The sequence below is a fragment of the Solanum stenotomum genome, chromosome 1 (genome assembly GCF_019186545.1).
Source record: "Solanum stenotomum isolate F172 chromosome 1, ASM1918654v1, whole genome shotgun sequence".
Classification (NCBI taxonomy): domain Eukaryota; kingdom Viridiplantae; phylum Streptophyta; class Magnoliopsida; order Solanales; family Solanaceae; genus Solanum; species Solanum stenotomum.
In genome coordinates this window covers 42,473,679-42,487,765 of record NC_064282.1, presented here as the reverse complement: position 1 = coordinate 42,487,765, position 14,087 = coordinate 42,473,679, and the positions used below count along the sequence as shown (strand labels likewise).

The following is a 14,087-nucleotide window of genomic DNA, read 5'->3' as shown; positions in this document are numbered from 1 at the left end:
CTTAAAAGTCACAATTCATTAGAAAAGTCACAACACTTCAATGTAAAAATGTGTCACTCATTCTGTCATTCGATACTTTTTTTTATTCACACCTTTTTAAATCCAATTGAAACTACTATGTTTGATATTCACGAATCCTTCCTAATCAGGAACTATATATATATATATTTGAAAGACAGTTTCAACATGTCCATTTTCTGACACAATCAAAGTTTGAAGGTATTAAAGTTTTTAAAAAAATTTGCAAGATAAGCTTGCTTAAAAATGTTATAACTTTTGCATTGTTGTTTGAACCTAAGTAAGAACCTCTTAAAAGATACTTTTTTTCTATTTAATTACAAACTATGTCCGGATTTGGCTCCTGTCCAGTAGCCAATCCGTCCAGTTCCTCCAGTGGACTATTTAAATTATTACACGTGTCACTTAATATAATAGATGATTCAGATTCATTTGTTAAAACCAGTACATTTAACTATGGTCAACAATTAACCCTATTTTCCTTTTTTCTCTCTACCGCCAGACCCAAAGCCTCTTCTTTCCCTTCTAAATCTATCAAAAATTGCACATTGAAAAATTGCAACACCAAATCAAAACTCAATCAGATAGCATATCGTCAGATGAAGAATTTAAAGTGTTGAGAGAACTTCTTCTCGTCAATGACAACCCTGAAGAATTCTTTAACCTTTAAGAATCTAAGAACATTAATTTTAACTCAGGTAGTAGGGGCTCAAATTGAAGCTTATTGGGAATTTCAATGGTGTATTAACTAATTGGGTTTGATATTATTTTTTAAAATTTACATATTTGAAGAGGACGATAGAGTTAAAAGATAAAATAATCGATAAGGATTGTACTTTAATTGAGATTCATCAATGGAATAATATTATAAAAAATTCCATGACTCTACATTTTCTTCAGCAACCAAATTGGCAACCTTTTATTCACTTGAATTTGCAAAGTTGATAGCCTGAGTGAGTATACAATTGCTCTTCTTCTTTTTTATGATATGAAATTATTCAAGGCAGAAGTAGAGCAAAGAGACGGTAGCAAAGAAGAAACATAACTGTTGACCATAGCTAAATGTGCTGATTTTAACAAATGAATCTGAACCATTTATTATACTAAGTGACAACTGTAATAATTTTAATAGTCCACTGGAGGAACTGGACGGATTGGCTACTGGACAGGAGCGAAATCCACTATGCCCTGCCAATATGATGGGTCCCACTTTCTATTTGCCATAAATCTTAATAAAGTCTTACAAAAGATTTTGCAAGATAACCTTGCTTCAAAAAATTGTATATTTTGCTTTCTTTTTTTACCTCAGCAAGAGCTTTAAGAAAAGTCAAATCTTTTTTAATTCAGTTACAACTCATGCCCTGTCATTTAAGAATATATGAACCTCACTTTTCTATATGCAACAAGTATCATAAGATGTGGGCCTTGGTCCACTTCCGTTTTTTCCCTTTTCCATTTGCCATAAATTTGATAGATACTTTCTCTGTTTCTGTTTGTTTGTCAAATATATTTAACAAATCAAGAAAGAATTTTTTTCTTCTATTATATCCTCAATTTATTAACATTGAGTTAATATTTCTAAAAAAATATAGTGAGTAAATAAATTTAATACTCTATCAACTAATAAGAGTAAAATGATAGACTCATTATACCAATCATTATTTTCTTAAAAGGTATGTTAAATCAAAATTTCACATGTCAAAAGGGTCAGAGGGAGTACATACTTCATCCGTTATTTACTTGTCCAGTTGTCCATTATTTAAAAATTAATTTTTTTATTTTTATTGTGAATTTCATATATTAAGAATAAATTTATTTTAAAAAATATATTATATTTTTAGTATTAATTATTTAACCTATATATAGGCGCAGTTGTCTCGTAGGAATCTGGAAGACAAATAGGTAACCTATTTAAAATATAGAATTTAAGTTTTTTTTTCAATGCAAGACTATGAAACAGTATTTATGTCAATTTTAAATTATACATTCTACACTTTTCTTAAGAAGTCTTTCAATATATATGATATTGAAAATGACTAAATAAAATCAACATTTTTTTGTTTTGCTTATTTGGTTTCCTTCGTTTATTTTATCTCTCTAATAGAGGCTTAAAAGTTAAAACAATAGAGATGAGTAACCTCCTCATGTAGCTGTCACCGGGTTGACGTTTGTATTATATGATGCATATAATTTTGTTCAAAAAGACAATTCATTTTTAATGAAATGACACTACTGGGTTGTAGTGTTGAAAGGATAAGTTTCAATATCAACAAAACTTCCTATAAAATATTTGTTGCTTTGCGCCGTAGACAGGGGCGGCTCAACGTAACTGGGGGGCCTAAAGCGAAATTTTCTTTGAGGCCTAAAAAATTTCATGCATATTTATTTAAAAATTATTTTTCTAATTGTTTAGATGCACATTATTACTTCAACTTTTTAATAGATGATTTATTTGAGTACTTTTTAAAAAAAAATTAATTAATTTTAGGTAAGATTTTATCAATTCAATGCTGAAAAATATCCTTTTACTAAAGTAATCATTATATGAATTATTAACATAATTCTCTAAGGAATAAGTTGACAAACCTTAAGCAAAATAAGAGTTAGAACCATAAAATTTGATTCAAGACGTTGATAACTTGATATACCTAACTTTGATTGAAAATTTAAGTAAAAAAAAATTGCGATTCACTTTGTTCAACACTGTTTGACTAATGATTTAGATTTAAGATAGAGTATTACTTTAACTTATCAAAGATTTGAAGAAAAAGAGTGAAAAAGGAGTTTTAAAATAAATAAATAATGTGAATGTCAGAAATGTAATAAGACAAAACAACGTTTTCTTGATTTCTTCTATTTGAGTGGAGTTAAGGAGAATAAAATAATATATATATATATATATATATATATACTTTTTATTATAAATAATTATTATTTTTATAAAAATAAAAACACATAATTTATTCTTGGTAAAAATTTGAGGCCTCCCAAAATTGGGGGCCTAAGGCATGTGCCTTAGTTTTTCTAAGCACGAGCCGCCCCTGGCCGTAGATAAACTTTGATTGTGTAGTTGCTTTATCCTTTTGGTTGTGAAGCAGATCAACATAAAAACTATATAGAATACAAATGACTGGAGAAATTCCACTTGGACGTGATCATTGAAAGAATCATTCAAGTTCCGAACTCAAAATAGTGATTGATAAGAATATGTTTTTTTAATTGTTATAATAGTCTCTCATGCATAGCACCACACTATCGGGTCTATATATATATATATATATTATCTCAAAAGAATGAACTCCTAACTTGAATATTAAATTACAATAATATCCCTAACTTAGGTTGTGACTTTTTTGATGAGTTGACTTTTTTCAAAGAGTTTGGAGTTTCGATGAGTTATGACTTTTTCAAAGAGTTGTAACTTTTCCAAATAGTTGTAACTTTTCCAAAGAGTTGTAACTTTTTCAAAGAGTTGTGACTTTTCCAAAGGGTTGTAATTTCTCAGAAATGTCATGACTTTTGAGATAAGACACAAAAAAACACTTGCTCATACTACCCTTTGTTGACTATAAATAGAGGGGTTTCCTCTCATTTTTCAACAACAATTTTTTTAATCTTCTACTCTTCTTCGTCTTACATTTTAAAAAATTTCGTGTGATTTATTATCGTTGAGTGAGCTCAAAGTTTACCGGAATATGAGGTACCACTATTCTGATGAAGTAAATTGTTCTATCCTAAGAGGGTATATTCTTAATCTCGAGTACTTGAGGAAAATAATTTTGATGATATAATACATAGTTTTTTGTTTAGTATATACATTATTATGTAATGTTCCAATATATGAAGTTAACATGATGTAGTCTAAATTCATTTGTTTTTTTTTTAACAATTTATCTTGTGATGTAGATATATGCTGATGAATATCATTTTCAAAAATTATTAAACTTCTCAAGAGTTAGAGAATTGTCACGATTTATTTTTTGATGCTCAAGACAAAATAACGACTTTATTTATCAATGCTACTTATGTGATTTAGATTGTTAAGAAGTTTTCTCAAAAATAGTTACTACTATATAAACATTGCCGTTTTGTTTACAGATTTACTATTTCTTAATATTTAAGTATTTTTCAATGAAGAAAAGTTTATATGACTTGTAATAACGCCAATTGAAGTTTGTATTAGTTTAATTTTTATTGTAGTCTAAATTCATTTATTTTTGTTAACAATTTCTCTTGTGATATAGATATATGCTTCTGAATTTCTTTTTTCAAAATTATTAAACTTCTCAAGAGTTACAGAATTGTCACGATTTGTTTTTTTGATGCCCAAGATAAAAGAATGACTTTATTTTTCAATGCTACTTATGTGATTTGGATTGCTAGGAAGTTTGCTTCAAAATAGTTATTACTATATAAAATGCCCTTTTGTTTTACTGATTTACTATTTCTTAATATTTCAATATTTTCGACGTAGAAAAGTTCATATCACTTGTAATAACTCCAGTTGTAGTTTGTATTAGTTTAATTTTTATTGTAGTCTAAATTCATTTTTTTGTTAACAGTTTCTCTTGTGATGTAGATATATGTTTCTGAATATCTTTTTCCAAAATTATTAAACTTCTCAAGAGTTAGAGAATTGTCATGGTTTGTTTTTTTGATGCTCTATACAAAAGAATGACTTTATTTATCAATGTTATTGTCAGAAAGTTTACTTCAAAATAGTTATTACTATGTAAATATTGCCCATCTGTTTTAACAATTTACTATTTCTTAATATTTTAGTATTTTCGACGAAGAAATTATCAAGTTACCGAGTTCTTCTAACGTCAAAATGTATTATATTAAAATTGTAACACCCCGACTTTTCAAAACGTCTAAATTAACTCGTACCTTCGTGGAAAGACAAGGAGGGTGAGTAATAAATTAAGAATCATGTGGTATGTCCTATTTTAAGTGTTCAAGTGTTGCATCTCAAGTTTTGAAGTTAGGTAAGTGGCAAAATAAAAGTTGGCGGAAGTTATCGTAAGTTCCTTCTTAAAGATTTCTCTGAAATTTGGGTCAAATGTCTTGGAGGTTTTCTCTCAATCTATAAAGAGTTATGGGGCCCACAAACTGTTGAATCGAAGGTCTACGAGTCTAGTTTCCAACGCATCAAACCATTCATTCATACGACTTCAGAATAGAGAGATATTCGCATTTTCGTGGGACTGCGCAAGCAGGCACGTGAGGTGGGGCCCTAGGTCGGTGGAAAGTTGTATATATCTTCTTCTTCGAGTTTTTTCTTCATTTTAAGCTAAATATACAAAGAAAACATAGAAACCCATTTTTAGGATCAAGTGAAATATAGATTTTCTCGACGTATGTCCTTGACGAAAGTTGTTCTACGCATTGGGCTCAACATCGTGGTATAATTTGTTTTATCGATTGCGTAGCATATCACATTTTAGTGTTGGGACAGCAGGGGTTTGAGTATATTTGAAGGTTTTGAGGTGAATTACGAACTTAAGATCGAGGTAAGACCCTTCTTTCATCGACTCTAGCTTTTATAAGCAGCAAATAGCAATTTGCAACGGAAATACATATCTTTTATTGTATTGTCATGGTATCTTTTATTTTGTGTGTTGATTATGGTCCTACCTTGTTGTAGTATCGAGGGAGTTATGAGTTAAAGTCTTTAGGCCACGTGAATTTAGCGAAAAAGGTATGTTAAGGCTATTCTCTTCCTATGGCATGTTTCCTTAAAGCTTAGGAGCAATGTAATTGAGTTGTTATCGTTGTTATACTTATAGCCATTATTGTTGATTGTTGGCTGCTCGAGTGCGTATAATCCTCTCTTATCGAGATTCTTATTCAGTAGTAACATTCGTATGTTGGACACGACTTAGAGGCTATTTGTATAGGTTGCCTATAACTAAATTGCTCACTTTTAGCTGTTGGATTGTTATTGTTGCCTTTGGGCTATTGTTGTTAGCTGCAGGAATGTGATCTATGCCTAGCAGGGTTATGTTCTGCCTACAGGGCTATATGGATGCCTAAAAGGGCTATGAGTTGCCTACGGGGCTATATTGATGCCTAGAAAGGCTATGAGTTGCCTACAGGGATATATATTGACGCCTAAGAAGGTTATGTGCTTCCTACAGGGCCATGTTGTTGCCTAAGAGGGCTATGAGTTGTCTATAAGATATGTTGATGCCTAAGAGGGCTATGTGACTGCCTGCGAGGCTAGGGGACTACCGATAGGGGTATACAAGTTGATTGGCACCTTCTGGGCTTATGAGGGCCTGAGTAGGTGGTCTTATGTGTTGTTTGTACCTACCGAGCTTATGGGGGCTTGGTTAGGTTGTTGTTTTATTATTTTTGATAAATTTAGATTTAGAAGTAGGTCAGTACAATTATCTTATCCTTAATTTATTTATCAGATTATTCTGGTATATCAGGATACCTCATCATAGTCTATTGCCTTTCATACTCTGTACATTATTTTGTACTGACGCCCCATTGCCTTGGGGGCGCTGCATTCATGCATGCAGGTCCTGACAGATGACCAAGTAGACCTCCATATCAGCAGGATTGACTTTTATCCGATTGGTCAGCCCCTTTCCTCCGGAGCTGCCAGAGTTGGGAGGTTTGTTACCTTTTGTTGTATATATTCTCATGGGTAGGCAGGGGCCCTGTCCCATCAATCTTTACTACTCTTAGAGGCTTGCAGACTAGTGTGTGGGGTTTATAGCTACGTTATGGCCATGTTGGCCTATGTTGTTGGTTTGCTGAAGCTCGTGAGCTGTTTGATGTATTGTACTGATATTTACCTGTTTTTAGTTTTGGTATAGATATCATGGTGGCCTCGATGGCCCAATCAGGACTTCTGTGCTAGTTGGATATTTCTTTATATGAACTCTTGGGAGTAGCTGGTTCTTTTGTAGATCTGTTAACAGGGGCCTTGCCGGCCGAGGGCTTAGTTTTAAGCCGAGATATACTTGTTTGTTTTCTTAATTGCATGTGACTGCCATGCGCTAGTAGCAAATGGTTCAGCAGGGTCGGCTCGGGCCTGAGTTTTGGCTTTAGGAGTCAGTTGCGCCCCTTGAGTTTGGGGCATGACAAAAAATTTTCGAGTTCTTTTTTTTAAAAAAAAAAAAACTCACAACAAATGTGAAAATATGTGAATATATATGAATAATTTAAAATTTATCACTAAAAAATTAAATTTTATATTCAGTAATATGGAATAAACATTTTCATTTTGTCCCTACACTAAATTAAAATCAACAACTATAAAAAAAATAGTAACATTAATTAAAAGTCATATTTATTTATGTAAGTATAAGTTATTACTAATTATTGGAAATGTTATTCACACTCTTTTACATTCTTTAGTTATAATATTATGAATTCTCATAGTTATTCAATTAATTATTTCTATCTTTTATCTTTCCTTATATTAACTTTTGACCAATAATTTTTCATATTATTATACCGCCCCTATATATGTGATAACACACTGTTGTTATATTTCCCTTGACGAATCATGCTTGGTTGAATAAATTGAAATTTTTTACAAGTATATGAACTATATCTTTGTTGGGGGTAAGATAAACAAGTGATTATATGTATGATTTCACAGATAGAATATATTCTTTAATTTTAAGTTTTAGTTTATCGATAAAAAAGAAGAAAACCTTTCTCAGTTAACTATGGACAGTCAGATAGCTATCTTTGATTTATGTACACAGTCAATCGAGAAGTAAAATATGAGAGCCAACAAAAAGAACGTTATCTTTTATGTTATAACTTATAAAATAAAAATTAATATACACAAATAGTTCTAAATAATAAAATGTAGTTGTTCTCGACATGTTCATATGACATCTAAACAAATTAAGTGGAATAAACGTGCAAAGCACATCTGGTTAGATAACAAGAAAAATACAAAACAAATATCGTCTATAAGATGATATTGGTAAGATACGACTAATTACATGATTGAGCCTCATCAAATTGAAAAAAATATATACTTTATTGCATTTAACTAATAAAATTTGTCATTGACAATCTTCATAGGTTTGTCTGAATAAGAAATATAAATGACGATCCACATTGAACATTCACAAAAGAATCTGCAATATTATTTTGTGCAAACCTTATTATTTAAATCTTCGCTTAAATTTTCTGAATTGATAATCACGTGCAACGTACGTGTCGAAAAACTAGTATATATATAAATATAGTTTTTGGAACATGCCTTGTACGTTTGACCTCTATTACTGTATAAGAGATATGTAGGCCTAACTCATGTATAGAAAATATTTGTAATATCAACTCAATTAACTTAAAAAGCAATGAAAGTCAAGATATTCATACAAAATGAAAAAGGTTAAACAAAACAATATATTAATCAAAATAAGAAAAAATAACTAATAAATAAAAAATTACATAAGAATTATAAGATGATGAAATGCAAAATATAGTGGACTAACATTTTATGTCCAGTTCATAAAGGAAGAAACTTTGTACAACAAAAGTTGTGAGTGGCCTGGATGCGAAAGTAATAGTGAAAAAAGATAAATTTATCTGATTTTATAGATGGATATGATTGTGTTGATGAAATAGACCAAAATATTTCTAATAAATATACCTCCCATTTTTTTTTTATAGATGAAGAATAAAGAATGAAAAAATGAAGATCATAAGGAGTTATTATAGAAATATATTGGAAAACTTAAAAGAAAAGACATTATTTCATGAGCAATAAAAGAGGAAATCAATTCAAATGAATATAAAAGAATGATTTGTCTTTTCATAAATTGTGGCTATACAACTCCCATTTTTCTATTGGTTTGTATTTTACTTTTATTTATTTATTATGTTTATTAATGTATATTTGTATTTTACACTTAAATGTTCTTGATATATATAATATTTGCTTGAAAGATAAAAGAATTATTCAATATTTCATGGGTTTTAAAACTGAAATGACTAACAATTAAACATTATTAAAAAGTGAAAAATGATAAGTTATAGCATTTAATCATGTATTTGGTGTAGTTTAATTGTCATTATTTAGTAAGATATTTTTTAATTTAAAAATTAGTGAAGGACATTTTCGTAATTCAACTTTGAAATTCAAACCTTTCCACTTATAATATATATATATAACATAAATAAAATAATATAATATATATATATAATATATATATATATATATATATAAAGAAAAAAGAAAATATGTTGCACTGGAAAACACATTCGGAACCACAAAATACCTGATGCTTAGTTTGTTATGGATCTTCTTAGTGTGCGAAGAATAAGCTTTGGGATGCAATTCAGATGAGGTCTAAAAGATTGTTACTTTATACATAGCACATCATTTTTCGAACTGCAAGAGAAATTATATCACAAAGAATATATGATGGCGGATGGAATTATGAAGAAATATCTGGAAGATGTGATCATTCATATTCTTTTGAGACTTCCACTAAAATTTATGTTGAGATTCAAATGTGTCTCCAAAACATTTTACACTCTCATACAATCTTCATGTTTTATCAATCTTCATTGCAATCGCACAACAATATCAACATACGATAACATTCTCCTAAAGCGCTCCTTCAAAGAAGATATTCAAAGATATAAAGCTATTTTTTTTCTTTTATTTCTAGTGAGGGTAATGATAATCTAAAGTTTGTTTTTCCAGATCTGGATGTTCCCTATACGATAAGTACTGCTAGTGTAGACAATGATCAACTCATCGATTCTAGACATGGTTTAATTGCTTTGATGGACCCTGTAACCACAATACTATACAATGTATCAACTAGAAATTATATACTACTCCCCCCGAGCCCTTTTCACATTCCGAAGGGATTCTATCAATCCATTGATAGTGGTGGGTTTGGTTTTGATTCAATTGTTAATGATTTCAAGGTTTTTATAATTTCTGAAGTTTTCAAGGAAGATGGTTTCGGGTACATTGAAGATGGAAAGACAAAGGTTGAGGTTTATTAATTATGTATTGATATTTGGAGAGAATTGGATCATGTGAATCAAGAGTTACCCACATTATCTTGGTTAAATTCTTCGGCGTCTTATAAGGGAGTTTACCATTGGATTGCATTCTATGAAGGCGAAGATAAAATCCTTTGCTTTGACATGATCACCGAAATTTTTCGCAATATGCAAATACCTGATAATCGACATTTATTAAATGGCACACTTCATAGCCTCCTACTTTTGAATGAGTCTCTAAGCTTGTTATGCTACTCTTGAAGGGTCTATGGTTGATCCAACAACAAATTTGATGGAAATTTGGATAATGAAGGATTACAATGTTTATGAGTCTTGGATAAGAAAATTCACAATTGCTCTTCCTACTGATTCCCCATTGGCACTATGGAAAGATTATATATTGCTTTTTCAAAGTAAAAGTGGATATTTGATGTCATATGATCTCAATTCCGATGAAATCAAAGAATTGAATATACATGGGTGTATAAAGAGTATGAGAGCTATAAATTAAAAAGAATGCTCGACTCCAATTCCAAGATAAAGCTTATAAATTAGTGCACAAGTTCAAAACTTTTATACAAGGTATAATTCTGCAAGCTTTTACCTAACGAATTAGAACTATAGTTTATTCATTTCAAATTATTTTTCGTGATTTTTCAAAATTGTTATTAGTATTTTCGTTTATAAATTTTTAAGATAAAAGTAATTAGTTTTTCTCATTTTTCCTTAAGAAGTAATTATTGTTACCGATAGATTAATAATAGAGTAAATATCAAGTTATAATTAATTATATCTTAAGACATAAATAAGGGTAAAATATTTGATTTAAAATTTGTCCTAATTAATTTTTTATTAAAGAGTGTATATTCTACTAAAAATACATATATTTAGTGAATATTTGCAGCATATTTTACAACATCATATACTATATACGATACACATGTGCAACTCACGTGCCATGAATCTAATATAATTATACTCAACAAACATAAGAATGTGATGATCCAATTTCTCAGTTCATCATGACACCGACTACACCCCACCCATAGCTAAGTCAAACCCTTATGCCGAAACCATGACTAACGGACTATCACGCAGAAGAAAACATAACAGGAATACGGAATATAAAGAAATAGAAGAAGGAGAAGAAAACATATATACACGTAAAAAATAACCACAAGGCCTGACATAAGTTAATAGTCGAGCATCTAAACAAAATAGGCATACAAGGTGTTATAAATAGAAATATATACAAAATTGGCTTTGTATGCAAAGTAAAGACTAGTCCTCACTAAAACAAAGGAAGATCGGCAACTTGAAACGTTAGAAGCTAACCCACTCTCAAAATCTAAAATATTGCTATGCACGAGGCCTAAATAAACATCGCGAACTCATACTATATTCTGCATGATGCAAAAAGTGTAACATGAGTAGCAACAAACAATATTTTTTAGGCATAGACCGACTTAGTTCGTAAGATAAAAATAGCATAAATGGCAGGAAAAGAAGAAATGTATAGAACAAGCAACTAAAGAACATATATAACACAGTTTAAGATGAGGAGATACAAAGGAATAAAATACAATGAACAAGAGACAGAGACAAGAGAATATACATGGAGGCACTAGCTCGAAAACCTTATTAAGAAAATGACTTATTACGAGACCGCTAGCCTAGAATAAGCAATTAGTAAAAGCCGCTATTCAACATAACCACCCATATCGGGGGCAATCAAGCCACAACCAAGTCAAGAGCTCCAAGATAGGGAAAAGTCTGACCTATTTATATAGCCAATAAACAAATCAATGCAATATACACAATCATAGTCACACAATAACCTAAGAAGACCCACATAATCCAAGAAGGGTCAAAACAACAAACATAAGCCAACCGACCCCCTATAAGATCGATGGATGCAGTGAACAATCAATTATATTATTGAAGGCAAAGCATATGAATGCAAGTTATGCACTTAAAACAAACTGAGACATAAGAACCAAGTGTCACGCAACAAAGTATATACACCTACATTCTACCCTGGTAGCTGGACAAGACCTATGCATATATACCCTCAGCATGTACAATGTCTCCCACGACTAAAGGGACCCATAGCAAACTCGGGAAGCTCGTATACACTACAAGGTCCATATTCAGGACTTCCCAAACTATCCATCACGATACAGGATCTTCTCCGTCATGGTACCAGAAGTACAAGTAGACAAATAAATGTAGAAAAGAGTGACAATGTGCCAACTGATCAAGTAAAAAGTGAGCACATCCTGGATACCTCTAATGTTTCAAAAAGTAGTTTATCAATGTGATCCACGTGGTACGACTCCCGTGAAAACTAGTTTTAAAAGTGTAATAGTGTAAAATAGCTTTAACAAAATAGTAGTGAAAAACCAATGCATGAAATGGGATTGTTCAAAAAAATATGTAAAAATGTGTATCTAGTGTAATGCATTCCATCACAAACATTCGAACATGAGCAACAAATAGCTAGAATTACCAATTCACTACTATCACGCTCCTAAGTAGAGGAAACAAATCTGAATTTTAGATGGTCCTCACCCAAGGCTTTGGGCCTAACAATATGCCATCAAACTCAATATACGAAGGAATTAAGGAAGAGTTCAACAATCAAAAGAGGAAAATATAAAATCAAGGATCGATGCCTTACCCCAAATATACTATTCAAATGACAACCGCGCAAAACTAAGGCCAACCTATTGCTATGACAAGCAACTAAGGTTTCAAGCCCTAACAAAGGGTACAAAAAGCAAAGTAATCACTAAAGGGAGAAACCAATAGCTAAAGGATAACTAAAAACACATTCTAAATCATCAATGTCACAAAATTAACTAAGGCTCAAACTATCAATTCTAAGGAGGATAAATGAACTAACTATTTTATAATCAAGGAACCATAAGCCTAAGCTAATGATGCTACAACCCAATAATAGTCGAGAGCCTCTAATCGAAACAATGGAATGACGACGAGGAATGATTTCTAAACCCAAAATATATACAATCCTAAATCACATGCATTTCATACTAAATATTATTTGATAGAGCACAATAAAAGAAAGTACACTACACCAAAAGAGACCGTTAGCGGCAATAAATTTTCCTTTTAGCAGCAATATTTATTGCCACAAATACATTTACCGACATTTGATTAAATGCCATTGGATCCAATGTCGCTAAAGCCTTTAGTGACATTTATGTCGACTGTCGGTAAAGACTTTTATTATTGCTGCTAAAAGTAATTACTTTTAGCGGCATTTATTTAGCGGTCTTTACTATTGCCATTAAAACTACCTTAGGAACAAGCATATTTGTGGTTTTTGCTATTACCGGCAAAGATAATAATTGTCACTCAATTATTGTAACGACTTAAACTGATCATGAATTCACCTTAATCCACATATTTAACCCTCTTTTATTACATCAAAAATAAAATGCACAAAAGAGATAAGTTCAAAGGTAGTAAAGAAGAATTACCAAACTCAAACAATTTCATTCACTTAAAATAAGAACAAACAATCTTAGAGCTTGTTTGGATGGGCTTTTAAGCTGTTCAAACTGACTTAAAAGCCAGTTTTTGACTTATTAGAGTGTTTGACAATTATCAAAGTGACTTATTTTAAGCCAAAAGCTAAAAGCTAGGGGAGGGGAGCTTTTTTTTTTTTTAACTTAAAAGACCTTTTATGTTGACCAAGTATATTACTTTTTTGCCCTTAATTCTTTTATACAATTTCCAAATTGCCCATATTGAATTATTATTATTATTATTATTATACTAATAATTATAATAATAATAATAATTATTATTATTACTATTATTATTATTATTACTATTACTATTATTATTTTTATTATTATTATTATTAAATTATTATTATTATTATTATGTTTATTATTATTATAATTATTATTATTAATATATTATTATTATTATTATTATTATTATGTGTATTATTATTATAATAATTATTATTACTATTACTATTACTATTACTATTATTATTATTATTATTATTATTATTATTATTACTATTACTATTA

General features: G+C 30.4%; 1 pseudogene; it reads left to right on the top strand.

The window, feature by feature from the left end:
• Positions 1-3,713: 3,713 nt before the first annotated feature.
• LOC125852159 (F-box protein CPR1-like) lies at positions 3,714-10,531 on the top strand (annotated as a pseudogene).
• Positions 10,532-14,087: the final 3,556 nt, after the last annotated feature.